At 43.6% G+C, this 15,376-nt stretch overlaps 1 protein-coding gene and 1 long non-coding RNA gene across 4 annotated transcripts in view; one reads left to right on the top strand and one right to left on the bottom strand.

Annotated features, from left to right (window-relative positions):
- Nucleotides 1-15,376, bottom strand: part of SNAP25 (synaptosome associated protein 25) — a 78,522-nt gene that overhangs the window by 56,857 nt on the left and 6,289 nt on the right. The window lies entirely within an intron of this gene.
- On the top strand, nucleotides 212-1,983 carry LOC111092232. The gene is made up of 2 exons (XR_005377599.1): nucleotides 212-1,577; nucleotides 1,674-1,983. It is a non-coding gene; the product is annotated as an uncharacterized LOC111092232 (long non-coding RNA).

Genomic DNA, 15,376 nt, shown 5'->3' on the forward strand with positions numbered 1-15,376 from the left:
TAACAGGGGTCCCGTGTTAGCTCATTTAATTTATTTTGAAAATTTGGGGTCTAATGTTTTCTTGCAGCAGGGTGCTTCATAGCCTGGTCATCCCCTCTCCTCCACCAGGAAAGTCGTGGCTACTATAATGGCTGCTGGAGGTGCCCTGCCCTGATCCTTATTACTCCTAACTGGCAGGTGCACCAGTTCCCTGGATGTGCAAACACACCAGCCTTGCTCCTGCCTCAGGAATTTGTACCAACCTTCTGAAATACTCTCTCCATTGGGATGGGTCCCTCCTCATCTGGAGCTTAACTGCCATTTCTTCAGAGGGGCCTTCCCTGCCTCTCTTGTTACCCCCTCACCCGATTTTAGCCTCTTGCTTAGCCTCCAGCCCCATCTGATACTGCTGTTTCTGTGTTTTTCAGTTTATCTCCTCCTGCTAATGTGTTATTTCCACGAGAGGAAATCTTGCCTGATGTTCACTTGTTTTCCCAGTGCCTAGAGGAGCAGTCGGCATATAGATGCTCAGTAAATATGTGGTGGATGACAGGAAGAATAAAGGAGAACTGATGGATGCTGTGTGCTCCTACTCTGAGTGATGAAGATCCACAGGGTTCAACCCACTGGATGCCCTCTGGGGCTCAGGAAGCATTGCCAGGCTGCCCGTAGATCACTGAACAAAGAAGCTGCCCCTATCTTGATTGTAGCTCTCTGCCAGCCTGCCCCTTGAGGTCTGTCCCAATCTGTGGTTCTGGCCAAGGCCTCTGCTGCTCTTTCCAGCTCAAAGTGGTCCAGCTTTGGCAGGGTTCAGAATGCTGAATACCCCCAGCCACACAGACCTCCCATGCATGGGGTGGGCAGCCCCAGACCTCTTGTTTGGCTCTGTGAAAGCTCAGCAAGGCTGCAGACGCTCCTATTACCCCTAGCAGCTGCTTCCCAGAGGAGTTCCATAGCTCATCTCATGCCAGCGACCCCCCCACCCCCCTGCAAGCCTGCAGTGATTGCTGGCCCCACAGAGTCATTGGAGCCATTGGCATCACTCTCCAGGATGCTGACAGCAAACACTGAAAGTCAAACCCTCTAGAGCCCCCTGCCTGCTCTTCCAGGGCTCTGTGAGCCTTGCCTCTTCTGGAACGATGATTGTGGATTGAGGCAATCAAGGTCAGGAAAATGCACGCAGGCCCCAACTCAGGCCAGCAGGCAGGTCTGCAAACATCAAAATTACCCAGTTCAAAATGAAGCCTGGCTGCTGAGAAATGGTCATCTGGGAGGCCCCTGACTGTGATGTGCATCCAGGTGTTCTCAGAATAGGGGCATGCGGCTGGCTGAAGGGAGAAGAACAGGGCTTTCCCTGGTGTGGGAGGCACAATTCTAGAATGGCTGTCACAATTCCCACTCCTGGCACACAGGCTCTGTGTGGAATCTTATCACATGGAGTGTGGGTGGCTTCTGTGAATATGACAAGATGTCACACCATAAGGTCAGGCCATAAGGAAAAGGTAAAGGGATTCTGCATGTGTAATTAAAGCCCTCAATCAGCTGACTTTGAGATCATCGAAAGGGAGATCATCCAGGCCTAGGCCTGGCCTGACCAGGTGAAAACCCTTACAAGAAGGACCTGAACCTTCCTGAGGAAACCCTGCTGCTGGCCTTGAGGAGCTCAACTGCAATCTTTGTGATTGGGCCTACAGGGGGCCAAGCAGTGAGGAACTGAGAAGGGCTCCCGCCTCACAGTCAGCCAGGAAACCCAGCCCTCAGTCCTATCAGGCAAGGAGTTGAATTCCACCAACAACCTGAAGGAGCTTGGAAGTAGACCTCAGGCTCCAGATGAGAATGCAGCTCCAGGAGGTTGTGAGACCCTAAACAGAGAGCCCGCCGCCATGCTGTGCCCACACCCAAGACCCATGGAGCTGTGAGATAATAAATGTGTGCTGGTTTAAGCCTCTGGGCTTGCTGTAATGTTGTTACACAGCAATAAATAAGAAATGCATCTGAGCTCCAGAAAGGCCTCTGTGCATTCCTGGTGCCTCCTGAAATCAGAGGGCTTTTACAAACCCCTCTCATCTCCCTCCAATCCTCCACTTAGGGAATGCTGGTTGGTTTTGTGGTGTAGCCTGGGGGGGCTCTAGTTAACAACTGTTAACAAAGTCTAAACCGTATCTTTACTGGAGTGAGGAGTTTGGGTTGGAGGCTTCCCAACATTTCTTCCAGTTCAACCTTCCCTGATTCTACAATGTAACCCACACATGTGGGCACAGAGATGACACAGCATGCTGTGTGGTTCCAAAGCGCCTGGAGAGTTGGGATCCAAGATGGGGTTCAAAACTAGGTATGAATGCCAAAGGCCCCTACTCTTCCTTCTCTGCTAAAACACTTTGGATTTTAAAATGATCATTTAAAAATGGTCTATTTAGGGGCAAGTGGGTGGCTCAGTCAGTTAAATGTCCAACTCTCGATTTCGACTCAGGTCATGATCTCAGGGTTGTGAGATCGAGTCCCAGATTAGGCTGTGTGCTGAACATGGAGCCTGCTTGAGATTCTCTCTCCCTCTCCCTTTGCCTGCCCCACACCTGCTCATGCTCTCCCTCTCTCTCTCTCTCAAAATAAAAAATAAAGAATAAAAATGGTCTATTTGGATCCATGGTATAAAATTTGCACTCACTGATCTACAAGAAGCCATTTTCCATCACAGATATCATCCCCCTTCTTATACTTCTTGCATTTCCAACTTTTTTCTGGTTTTGTTCTGTGAGAGGTGGAGTAAATGGGCTGCTCACCAGTACTGGCTCCAGAGCACCAGAGGTAGTATTGGCACTAATGCTCTATGATATTGTTTTTCAAAATGACAGTATGTGTTTCATGAAGTCAGACACATTATCTCTAAAATAGTGCCTTGCAGAATTGTTTTGCATCCCACCTGCCCCCCCTTTATATTTCTTCACCACCTGGAAGCTGAAGCTCTGTGTTTACTGCGGGGTGTCCTCCCTGAGACTGCAAGAGCTGCCTCCTTCCTCCCACTCTCCTGCTGGCAGGCTGGAATTAATTATTCCCTCTCCTGGTCCTCACCTCATGCCATTTTATTTTTAAAATATTAACAACAGTAAATTGGGACTTGCATTTTGGTCTGATGCTCAAAAACAAAACATTTGGTGCCCGTTTGCTTGGGGCCCACAGGTGAAATCAGTCCCAAAGTCACAAGATGTCACAAAGAGACAGTTCTCTGACTCCTTCAGCAGGATACCAGAAACGGCAGGACCTGCCAAAGTGCCCGACAGATGTGGGCTGGAGGAGCACAGATCATGGTTGGGTGTGAGCTGGAGGCTATTTAAGGACCTGGAAAGTCCAAGATGTAATGAGGTTGGAGAGAGATGTCACAGTGCCCAAGGTCAGGGGGCCTGAAAGGTGAGAGGGGCAGCCCACTGCCCTGAGAGAGGGTTTGGAACACCAAAGGGTCAGGAGGTAATTCCCTGGAGGCAGCTTGAAAACAAGAGATAAAAGAACAGGACAGAAAAAGAAGGGAGAGGGGAAAGATTCTGGAAAATGGTGGCACAGGGGCTGGGCATGGGTGAGCCTTTTCTCAAAGGAGCAGGATAGTGTCCTGACCTAACTGGGTGGTGGTTACAGTGGATGGATGGAGTTGACACTCAAAAGTGGACCTGGATAGGAATCTCAGCTCTGCCATTTTCAGGTTGGGGGACTTACAGTAATTTATTAACCTCATTGCACCTCACTTTTCTCATCTGTAAAATGAAACTAATAATACCTCCTTGCAGGTTGTCACGGGAAGCAAATGCAATTATGTACGCAGAAACTCAGAACATGGGTGTTGAATAAATGGTACCCAGTAGGGGCCTAATGAATATGTGTTGAATAAACATGTTGACTAAACCAAATGGACCAAAGCTGGAGATGGGTATGTGCTTGGGGTATTTGGAGATGACAGTTTGCACAAGAGTAGCAGCCATCCGTAATGCTCCACCTGTATCTCCTTGGCACCCACCTTCCCTGTGCATTCTGAGGGCTACTCAAGCTATGACTCAGCGCCTTTGGGATTTCTCCAGTCTCCGGAGTAGCTTGGCCTCCCACAGGGCTGGAGGCAAGTTTATAGCTTCTGAAGGATGGGAATTGCTTTGCCTATACTTCAGATTCCTTGTCTTTTATTTATTTTTTTTTTCTTTTTTTTTTTTAAGAAGCGGGCTTCCCACTGAGCAGGGACCCTGATGTGGGGCTCGATCCCAGGACCCTGGGATCATGACCTGAGCTGAAGGCAAACACTCAACCAGCTAAGCCACCCCCAGGTGCCCCGATTCCTTGTCTTTTAAATGAAGCAATTCAGGACTGAGCCCCAGCAGGTGGTAGCCTGCTCACAAATATCCCCTTGCACTGGTTTCCTTCTCATTCTCATGCTTCCCTGGCTCACCTACTAGTGTTTCCTAGGGTCACCTCTCAAATAAAATATGTGTACTCATGTCCTCAGGGTCTGTTTCTGTGGGAGGACCCAGCCTAAGAGAGCATGCTGACTAAAGAATTTAGAAGCCTTTATTTAAATTTGTGCACACGTGTGTGTGTGTGTGTCTGTGCGTGTGTCTGTATGTGTGTGTGTTGGGGGGGTGGTAGTGGCGAGCTCAGTAAAGAAGCTGGTACAGGATCTGAAAGAGTGAACAGTTTCTCTGCTCAAGGTCTGATCCTCAGGAGTCTGCCATCTGATATCTGAAGTGAGCTGAGAAAATGTACAGCAGGACTCAGAATGCTTTTTGAAGTGCCGGACTAGACAGCTGGGTGAGTCAGACAACCCCTGCTCATCCACGGAATAACTAAGACGAAGGCTCTCGTGGGACCTGCTGGGAGGCACCAGCGCAGGTGCGTCGCTGGTTTTCCATGACGCAGCAGCACAGTTGAAAAGCCTTCAGGGTTTTTTCCACTGCCTCCTCCCTTGGGTTCCCATTTCCAAAGTGCTCATTGGGCAGAGGACTGGCTGAGAATTGTTTCTACCATGATGGGGAGCTCTTGCAATTAGAGGAGAAAGAAGAGTTTGCTTAAACAGGGGAAGAAAAAAAAAAGTTCAAATACAACTGCCCACACCAAGGCAAGCCCAGGCAAAATTTCAGATAAAGAAACGTCTTCACAAAACCATAAGAAGGTGATGTTTTTGTTTTTGTTTTTGTTTTTTTCCAGTTTGAATCCTGAAAGGCTTACTCAGCCTTAATGTTCAGAGGAGAAAATTTTCCTTTTGTGTACCCCCTGAATTTACTGGACATCTGGGTCTGTGGATGTTAACTTGGAGAGACGCAGAGAGATGTTCCAGGCACCTTCTTGACCCAAGGATATCTAAAACTTAAGCCCGGAGGCTCTAAATTTGGCAGATTATAATAACCCATGCCTAAATTCCCTGGTGTGTGAAATTTAGTGGGAGCTCCATAGCCCCAGGATGGAGGCCTGGTGCCCAGCCTGTGGCAGATAGAAGGGCTTTCTCTGATTAACGCTCCCATGTTTGGTGGGGGCTGTAGTAGATAGTTTTGCAAAAATGGTTGTAATACTTCTCCTCTCAGTATCATAATTTTGGGTGCCCCCTCCCATACTGACTCTGTGCTTAGCCATGAGACTTACTTTGGCCAATGGGACAATAGCATTTTGGGCCTAAACAGACTTTAAAAGTGCTCCCATGCTGGTGCTCATCCTTTCTTGCTGTTTTTGGTTAATGAGAGATAGTTGGTCTAGTCACTTGTCACCCTGGCCCACAGCCAGTTAACAACCACCACTTGTGGAAGTGAGGACATTACAGACCAACAAGACCCCAGCCAATCTACCAGCTGACTGAAGAACCATCCTATCCAGTTAACCACAGGCCCATGAGAAATAAGAAATTGCTGTTTTAAGTTTTGGGGTAATTTGTTACACAACAAAAAATAACTGCTTCAGGGAACCCCAAGTATCGCTTATGCCCACATGACATGCAGATCTACCTTTCCTTCCTCTCCTTTGGCTTACTCCCACCTCTACACTGGTAGTGCTGGAGGGGATCCCGACCCCTGATGCAGCACCAGTAGAAATCGCAGATGACTTCCATATCACTTCACAGTTGTTACAGGTATCTCAAAATGTATACTCTTATTACTACTTGAAATTGTGGTCATTATTAGACTCTCCACCAAATACTGCTATTTAATGCTGTACTTTTTAAAAGATAATATATTACTACATCACAAATTTAAAAATACTTTGATAAACACATCTCAGGATCCCTGGGTGGTGCAGCGGTTTGGCGCCTGCCTTTGGCCCAGGGCGCGATCCTGGAGACCCGGGATCGAATCCCACGTCGGGCTCCCAGGTGCATGGAGCCTGCTTCTCCCTCTGCCTATGTCTCTGCCTCTCTCTCTCTCTCTGTGTGTGTGACTATCATAAATAAATAAAAATTTTAAAAAAATTAAAAAAAAACATATCTCAATATAATTTGTTTCCTATGAAATCTTATGTATTCAATTTTATACATTAAAAAAGTATCACTTTGCAAAGGGATCCATAGGTGTCACCAGACTGCCAGCAGGGTCAGCGGGAAAAACAAAAAGCTAATTCTATTCAGATTTTTTAAAAAGTAAAAATTGCTTGGTCTATTTAGTGAAACTTATTTGCCCAATATTGTCTCTCAAAATATTGACATAACTTATGAAGGCATCTCTAGGGAAAAATTGTGGCAAAATAACCCAAGAAACTTGTATTTGATTTTGGCAGATCATAGAACCACCAAGAATGCTGTTAACTTTGGTAGGCAGCAGAAGCAAACTCAAATGTCTATAGGGGCTGGGAAGATAATAGAACTGTGTGGATTGAACCAGGTACATAAAGACATGTAGTGTTAGGCTCTATGGCGAATTGGAGGAGACATACCCTGCCTTAAGATGATCATATTTAAGATATCTGCAAATCCAGCATTGGCCAAATAAAGTAAGTTGGTGAATGGTATTAAGCCTAGGGGCCATTAGTTTGCCATCCATTAATTAGGAGCAGAACTGGACATCTGGCCAACCTTCATCCTTGAGCTGGCTCTGCCTTTGACTAATTTGACTGCCTTTTTTAGGGCGAATTCATAGGTTCCAGTTTTTATTTCTGAAAAATGACTTTTTTCCCCCTTTTACATCTTCCTTTCCAGAGCTGCCATAAAGATTTAAAAATTAGGACATAGTGGGGGAAACAATTTGGAAAAAAGAAACAAGTGTCTTTAAATACTTACAGGGTGAATTAATATAAATATTTGGTAAATGACCTGATAATAATCATGTCTGTGTATATAGGACACATACTGTGGCTTGTTATGTCTGCCAAGAAACTGGTTCCACCCCCAGTTGAATATCATGTTGTTCCAGCACATAAGTCATACTCTTCCCTAAGACTCCACATTCATAACTGATTGGTGTTGGTCCCAAGCTGGACCAATCAGAGGCTTTCCCTGAGATTTTTTTTAAGATGTTATTTATTTTATTCATGAGAGACAGAAAGAGAGAGAGGCTCCCCACTGAGCAGGGAGCCTGTTATGGGGCTCGATCTCAGGACCCTAGTATCATGACCTAAGCCAAAGGCAGACACTTAACCAACTAAGCCACCCAGACGCCCCTCCCTGAGATTTTTTTAACATGGGGTACAGACAACAAATGGCAGTGCCTTTTCCATAGTGGATGTGTAAAAAGTACAAATCGGGTGCCCATGTTTCGGGTATGTGGAAGGAGGAACTGGCTTTTTCACAAGAGAAAGTGAAGTTAATGTACAGAAAGAAGCAGGGACAGGAGGCAAAGAGAGAGCCTTGTTAGTGTTTGAACACCTCTCTGCTCTTCCCATGGTTCGACTGTTCAACATTTACTCACAGTCTTTGAGTAAGACAATTAATCTCCATTTTCGCCTAACCCACTTATATTTGAATTTTTGTCATGTGCAAAACCAAATAAACACAAGCAACATAGCCAACCTTTTCAAGAAGCTCTGCTTGGCAGCTCCGAATCATAGGAATGTTTCAACCTTGCTTTTACAGATGCTCGGTCACCATCTGAGGCCAAAGACCTCTGAGGGTAACAGCAGACTGAGAGATTTCCAGACTGAAGTATGGACCTGTGCTGGAAAGAAAATGTGAAAGAGGTGGAGGCAGAAGGGGCAAGGCAGTCCAGGGCAGTAAAAGCAGCAGTGAACTGTGAGTTAAGAGTCCTGGCTGCAACGTTCACCCTGTGACTTTGGTAAGTAATTTGTTGCTGGGCCTAGTCATTTAACATCTTTTAAAAAGGTCATTTGTAAGGTCTGCCCCAGCAACCCAAATGTGTGATTCTACATGAGAGGGGGGCAGAAAAGAAGGGTGATGTGAGCCATCAGTATCCTTTCTTTCCCCCAAGGGCAATCAATTGGTGCTGTGATCCAGAGCAGAAAACCAGAAATTGCAGGGATGTGTGGAAAGGGGCCAGGTCTCCTCCTTGTACCCATGACAGTTTATAGAAGGGCCCAAAGAGGAGCAATGGGAACTGCTTTATCCTTTGCACAGTGGGTACATTTTCCTCTCTGATGTCCTTCAGAGGCTGCAGGCTGGCATAGCAGAAAGAAGGAAGGGGCTGTCCTGTCATTTGGTGAGATTTTATATTTTGGTAAGATTTAGGGGGGAAGATTCTAGGAGCCAGAGATTGAGCCATTGTTGCAGGGGAAGAAAAATATAACAAAGGAGCCCTCTGTCCCCCACCCAAGACACCTGTCCTCATGCTGTGAATACTCACCTTCTTTATCCTTTGAATTCATTCTCATGAATAATAGCACCTCTTCTGAGTCCCTAGTCACAGCTTTTGTGAGGCAGAGAACAGTAGAAACACCTCATCCTCATCAGACCCACTTTAGGATGAACGTGAACACTTAAAGGAGTTACTAAGATCTCTAGGACATTGGTTCTTAAACTTGAGCATGCCTCAGAAGCACTTGGAGGTAATGAAAACACAGACTCTGTCCCCCCCCCCCCCACTCCACTGGAGTTTCAGATTCTGTAGGTGTGGGGTGGGGTCTGAGAACTGCGTTTCTAACAAACTCTCAGGTGATGTGGAGGCCGCTGGTCCAAAGACCCTAGTCTAAGAATCAATGACCTAAAGTAATGGGTCACTGATTGTGGAGGGTCCGTAGAAATGCACTTAAGATCTTAAAGTCAAACTCAAGTTTTCTCTTCTATTATCTATGTGGAAGAAGGAAGAACCATTTTCCGATGATCAAAGACTCATCAATTCCTACCTTGTCCCTTAAAATGGGAACCTCCACTCTTTGGGAAGACCAGTACTGCGAAGATAGCTTCTATCATCCTCTCCAATCCTTTCTTTATTTGTCCCAGCTTAGGAAAATGCAACCCCGTCTCCTCCAACTTGATTTTTTTTCTCAGATTTACCTGCTTACAGCAAGGTTGTATTTTCTGCTCCTCCAAGCTGCAAACCTCCTGAGAAATATTCTGTGCTTCGAGAGGTTTGGGTGGAAGAGAAAGATAGAACCTTAGTTTTCTAGCTATTCAGTCTGATTACACTTATCTCTGCGGCCCTTTCTCTTTGGTGGGTCCCAATATGTAGATTTGGAACAGAACTAGTCTAATTCTGGCTGCTGGTCCATTTTTTTTCGACCAGGCTCAAGCAAAAAGCTTCATATTTTCATCACTAATCCCTGTTTATGTATCCACTGGTTCATGGAGAAGGGAGGAGCAGCACTTAGCACCTTGACAGGACCTTGGTCAGACAGTAACATCTCTAAGTGTAGAAAATAACACCCACCACATGGTTGCTGCACAAATTAAGTATAATACTAGCTACAGTAGGGGGTGCCTGGGCGGCTCAGTTGGTTAGCCAGCAGACTCTTGATTTCAGCTCAGGTCATGCTCTCAGGGTCCAGGAGGGAGCCCCACTTGGGCTCTGTGCTCAGTGAGGAGCCTGTTTGAGATTTTCTCTCTCTCCCTCTCCCTCCTGCCACCCCCCCAACTCTTGTACGCTCTCTTTCTCTAAAATAAATAAATAAAATCTAAAAAAAAAAAAAAAAGACTGCTAACTACAGTAAATCATAATATAATAGCTAGTACACAGTAGATGCTCAAAAAACAATGTGGATTTCAAAATTTTTTCCCAAAGAGCTCTCTAATCCTCTAGCCTTAGATTCACAAGATTTCTCACAAAAGCAGAATCTGAGGTTATCGCCACGGTCAGGGTTGCTTTGAGATCCTGTTCCGACTTTGAAAAGAAGTCATTCTGTGAATGAGACTTAGGAGCAGGGATCCCTGGGTGGTGCAGTGGTTTAGTGCCTGCCTTTGGCCCAGGGCACGATCCTGGAGACCCGGGATCGAATCCCACGTCGGGCTCCCGGTGCATGGGGCCTGCTTCTCCCTCTGCCTGTGTCTCTGCCTCTCTCTCTCTCTCTCTGTGTGACTATCATAAAAAAAAAAAAAAAAAAAAAAAAAAAAAATGGGTTGGCTACTTCTTTAAAAAAAAAAGAGAGAGACTTAGGAGCATACATTTTGCAGTTCACGTAACTCACCCATGTAGGTTTCATATTTATTGGTTTATGAATAAAGCTAAAGGTTTTGACAATGAGGTGAGACATGCAGGAATCTTGTACCCAAGGCTGGCTGCAAGAAAACATCTGTTGTTTGCACCTCTCTGCCTTCATATTGTGAGCACATACAAAACACACATGCACACACACAATATTTAATAAGGAATCCAACCCTTGCCGACAAAAAACCTAACACAAAGCTGAATACATAATGAAGCCAACAGATGTAGCTTCAGTAAGGATTCACTAAGTAGCTCACAGCAAATTTCTTTTTCTTAAGCTAAAGAATAGCAGAAAATTTTGCATACCATCTCTTTTTAACTCCTTAAGGGCCTTAAGTCCCCAGGCACCAAGCAAGAGGGGACCAGTGTTTAGTTAAACCATAACTAAGCCTCTTGGGTTTCCAAATGCTATCTTGAGACTCACAAGGCCATTCTGCAAGCAGAGATGCTATGCAAAGGCATTTTTAAAATCCTCCCCCAAATAGAAAAACCAAAGAATGTTGACACATTTTCCCATTTTATCATGCATGCTGCTCAAGCTAAAAAATACTGTGATACCAAGACCTATTTCTGTAAGCAAATTCAACATTATAAAGAGGAAAAGAAGTATATGGCCTTAACATAACCTGCAATAAAGAACACTGGAAATCTGGCATTGCAAATGATGGCTAATAGTACATAATAACAACAGTTTCTTTCTTGTTCCCAGAGTGGTGAAGGGAATAGCACTTCACAAGCATTAGCTCCCTTAAGTCTCATGATAACCACGTGACATATGCAAGGCAGCTATTGCTTGCTTTTTATAGACATGAAAACTGAGGCTCAGTTCAGGTTATGTAAGTTGGTCAGGGTCATATAATTGCAGTGGCAGAAATGGGCTACATATGCAGCCATTTCTCTCAATCCAGTGCTCAATGAGCTTGTCTAGATGCTGACTTTCTCCTGGTTCCTCATACCACGATATCTCACCTGACTTTTTAGTCCAGAGGACTCAGTCCAGAGGACTGAGTTCTTTGGATTTTACTGACTCATGTTCTACAGGTCAGGAGCACACTTTCTGTTAGAAGATCTCAATGGATTGTATGTAACTGATGGGAAAACTCATAGAGTGGTGGGAAACACATAGACCTTGCAGTCAGAGACAAGAATTTTAAACTCTTTTAAGGTGTTATAGAGATTCAATGAGTCAATGTATGTCAAGGATTTAGTGCACCATACCACAGTCATTCAATAAGTTAGTTACTTTTTTCTTATGGTCATCCAGTGGGATCTTTGTTCTCAGCTGGAGAGAGTAGGGTGCAGGATAACTGAACAGTGGTTTTAGACTTGTTTCATGACAACGGCTAGGTCAAGAGAAATGCAAAATTCAGTGCTTAGTTGGTAACAGCTTTTTAAAAAAAGACAAGTGGGACTGATTTACCACATCATGCCTTGTTTATTTTTCTTTCCTAGGCAAGAGAACACTGGATGTTTGAAAGGAAAAGTTAGAAGCTGACATGTTTGAGGAAAATCTCTGGGAAGCAAACTCAACATCAAGTACACCAGGCTGCCATTCTAACAGAGAAGCAGCAAATATGTGACACTGAAAATGAGAGTTAGCTGAAGCCACCAATCTATATCCCTGTTAACTACGATATGTGTAGACAGGAGCATCAAAAATATCATTTTCATCTTAGTGAAAAGTAAAGAATTTTAACCATGTATTTTATATATGTTAAAAAGCTGGCTCTGTATGTGAAACTGACTTAAATCACTCAAAGGCAACGGCTTTTCATCTCTGAATATAAACCTGCTTTTGGCAACACTTTCTTGAGAATCACCTGAGTCTTCCTTAGCTTTTTAACCCCTGATTCATTTGTGATAAAAGAGCAGATGAGAAAAATAAATTATCTGCCAAAGTTGGGCAACTAGTTGGGTGAACATAAGTGCTTCCTTGGGACAAACTCCATTCCAATGTTTAGGGTGAATCTGCATTCCTGAATTGTTCTGATTATAACATTTGGTCAATAAAAGTAGGCATTACTTACAGCAGTAGAATTCCTTTTTCCGCAAAGGGGTAGTTGGTATTCCAATTCATTCATTCATTTTCTGTCTACCTGGTGTGTGACAGACACTGTTACCAAGGATTCAAAGATGGTTAACATATGGCCCTTTCTCTCAAAAACTTTTATAGTCTGTTGAGAAAAATGCATAAATATGTAATTACAAAGCAATGTGATAAATCATACAAGGGAGATTGGTATGAAGAGGTAAATTTCTAAAAGCAAGAACTGGGGAACTAACACATATTTTTACTTGATCCTAAATATTTGAAACTCCTTTAATGACAGGAAGTTCTCAGAGGAGGGAAGTAGCTTGATTTGGGGAGTACTGTCATCAAAAAGATGCTGCTCTTTCTTTCAGTCACCCTACTCTTGCATGAACTTTATAGTTGGGGCTAGGTTTTCTGGCCTAGGAAGTACCACATTCCTTAAAGCTTGACCTCTTTTCTCCATGAGTGGTGGGAATAATATATATAGGGAGAGATCCCAATAGACTGGGATACAGGAATACAGACAGATACTTAAAGGAAATTTTAGTGATATCCATGTTAATAGAGACAAATTTACATAAGGGCATATCTTAAATATTTACTGAATTCCTTGACGACTAAGGCTGGTTCTTAAACAGTTGTTTTTGTTTTTTGTTTTTTTGTTTTAGATTTTATTTATTTATTCATGAGAGACAGAGAGAGAGAGAGAGAGAGAGGCAGAGACATAGGCAGGGAGAAGTAGGCTCCATGCAGAGAGCTGGTGGTGGGACTTGATCCCGGAACTCCAGGATCACCTCTGAGCCGAAGGCAGACGCTTAACCACTAAGCCACCCAGGAGTCCCTTTTTTTTAAACAGTTCTTTTTTAAAGATTTTATTTATTTATTCATGAGAGACACAGAGAGAGAGAGGCAGGGACAAAGGCAGAGAGAGAGGCAGAGACAAAAGCAGGGTCCATGCAGGGAGCCCGACGTAGGCTGGTTCTTAATACATATTCTGTTTATGATGTAGCAATCTTGCTATGAATACTGACCACTTAGTAGAAACCTTCAATCAATTGCACATTTTGAATAGATAGCCAAGTTCTTTTCTAAGTTGGGTTAATATATTAGATTCAAAAAGGGATTCTATGTGAAACATGTCTTCTAAAATGAAAATACCTCAAAACAGGGCGCCCAGAAAAATGCACTGAGGGCAGAAACATGCATGCTTTATTTACTGCTCTGTCTTCAGTAATCAGTACAGTGTTTTCCTGTCACATGAAAGATGCTCAATAAATATTTGTTGAATTAATTAATGAAAAGTGCCATAATGACAGCTGATTTATGTTTGAGGAACACGGGACAGTCATCTTGGAATTTGAAAAAAAAAAAAAAAAAAAGTGGTTATGTTCAGCAATTTATCTGGCCTAAATCAGGAATGCTATCTTGATTTCTAGCATTACAGTGAAGTTACAATAGGCTTTTCCACTAAAATAAAAAATCCACTCGACAGGACTATGCATAGTCTTCCTAGTAGACTCAGGCATCTCTTTCCCTCTACTCTCTGTCAATGGAGAAGTTGCAAAATTCTTACTTATAGCTGTCAGACCGATCTTGGACTAACTGCAGAGAAATTCAATATGCTGCTTTGCAATTTGTCAGTCATTATTTTTTGAAACTGTACAAAAGATGAATATGAAGAAAGGAAATCCACAGCATGGTCTGAGATTCTCCATAAAAAAGGAATTCCGTCTAACTTGCAGAATTCTCAGAGCTACACCCAGATATTTCTCTGAAATAGGAGTGAGGCCAGAGTGCAGGGCTCAGGGGGACATCTCTGAAGGCTTTCATTTTCTGAAGTGCTGTTGTCAGCAAAGAATAGAAGCCACTCACTCAACCTGTGGGCATGAAAAGTCATCTCCCAAATTCAAAATCTGTGAGTGGTGGTATTTGGATATAGGAAGTGATGGGGAAGTGATGAGACTAGATGACCACTCTAGTGAGGAATATAACCTTGCTCTTCAAGTATACAATGAACCATTTTAGAGGATGGGTGAGGTGAATCAGCAGAAAGTGCAGTCTCAATTTAAGATATGAAAGAATTAGCCATCTCTGGGGAATAGGAACCAAATCCAGGTCAACAACAACAACAAAAATCCAAAAGCAGAAGAAAAGATTAGTGAGTTGCTTTAGTTCCCCCTTCACATGAAACAGAATTTGGCTTCCTTTACTAGCTAAGAGGATCATGTATATTTTTCCACGACCACAGAAATCAATCCCTAAATCTAGTGCAGCTGTCATGCAGCATCAATCCGGTGCTGACATTGTCATTCACTTTGAATTTCTCTAGAATGATTGTTAAGCATTTAAAAGGAAATACAAACCCTTAAAAAGGATTGTCGCCTCTCTTTTAAGGGATACAGATTTGTTCTTATCATCAGTTAATCACTACTGAGGCTAACCTCTATGAGTCAGCAGTAAGAAAATCAGTTAAGATCTCCTCTTGCAGTATACCACGCTTTACTCTGCTGAAAAGATGCCCAAATACTGCAGTAGGAACAGGACTGTAGCAACAAGGAGAACATGGCTTTTCCGGAACATGGGATTTTAATTCACATGTGACTATGAGTCTAATTAATAGACATTGTACTGCCAGCTATTAGCCTCTGAACTATAAATCTCATAAGCTTTAAGGCTTCCCCTTCTCCTCATCCCTTGACCTTAAAGCTTTTTTGAAATGTTATTTTACCTCCCCGCACCTAACCCATCATCAAACTTGATTAGTTTCTGAGCTAGCTACTAAATACCATGTGATTCAGGTCATATGAAGTGTTGAGTTTTA

Source organism: Canis lupus, chromosome 24 (genome assembly GCF_011100685.1).
Source record: "Canis lupus familiaris isolate Mischka breed German Shepherd chromosome 24, alternate assembly UU_Cfam_GSD_1.0, whole genome shotgun sequence".
In the NCBI taxonomy this organism is placed as follows: Eukaryota; Metazoa; Chordata; class Mammalia; order Carnivora; family Canidae; genus Canis; species Canis lupus.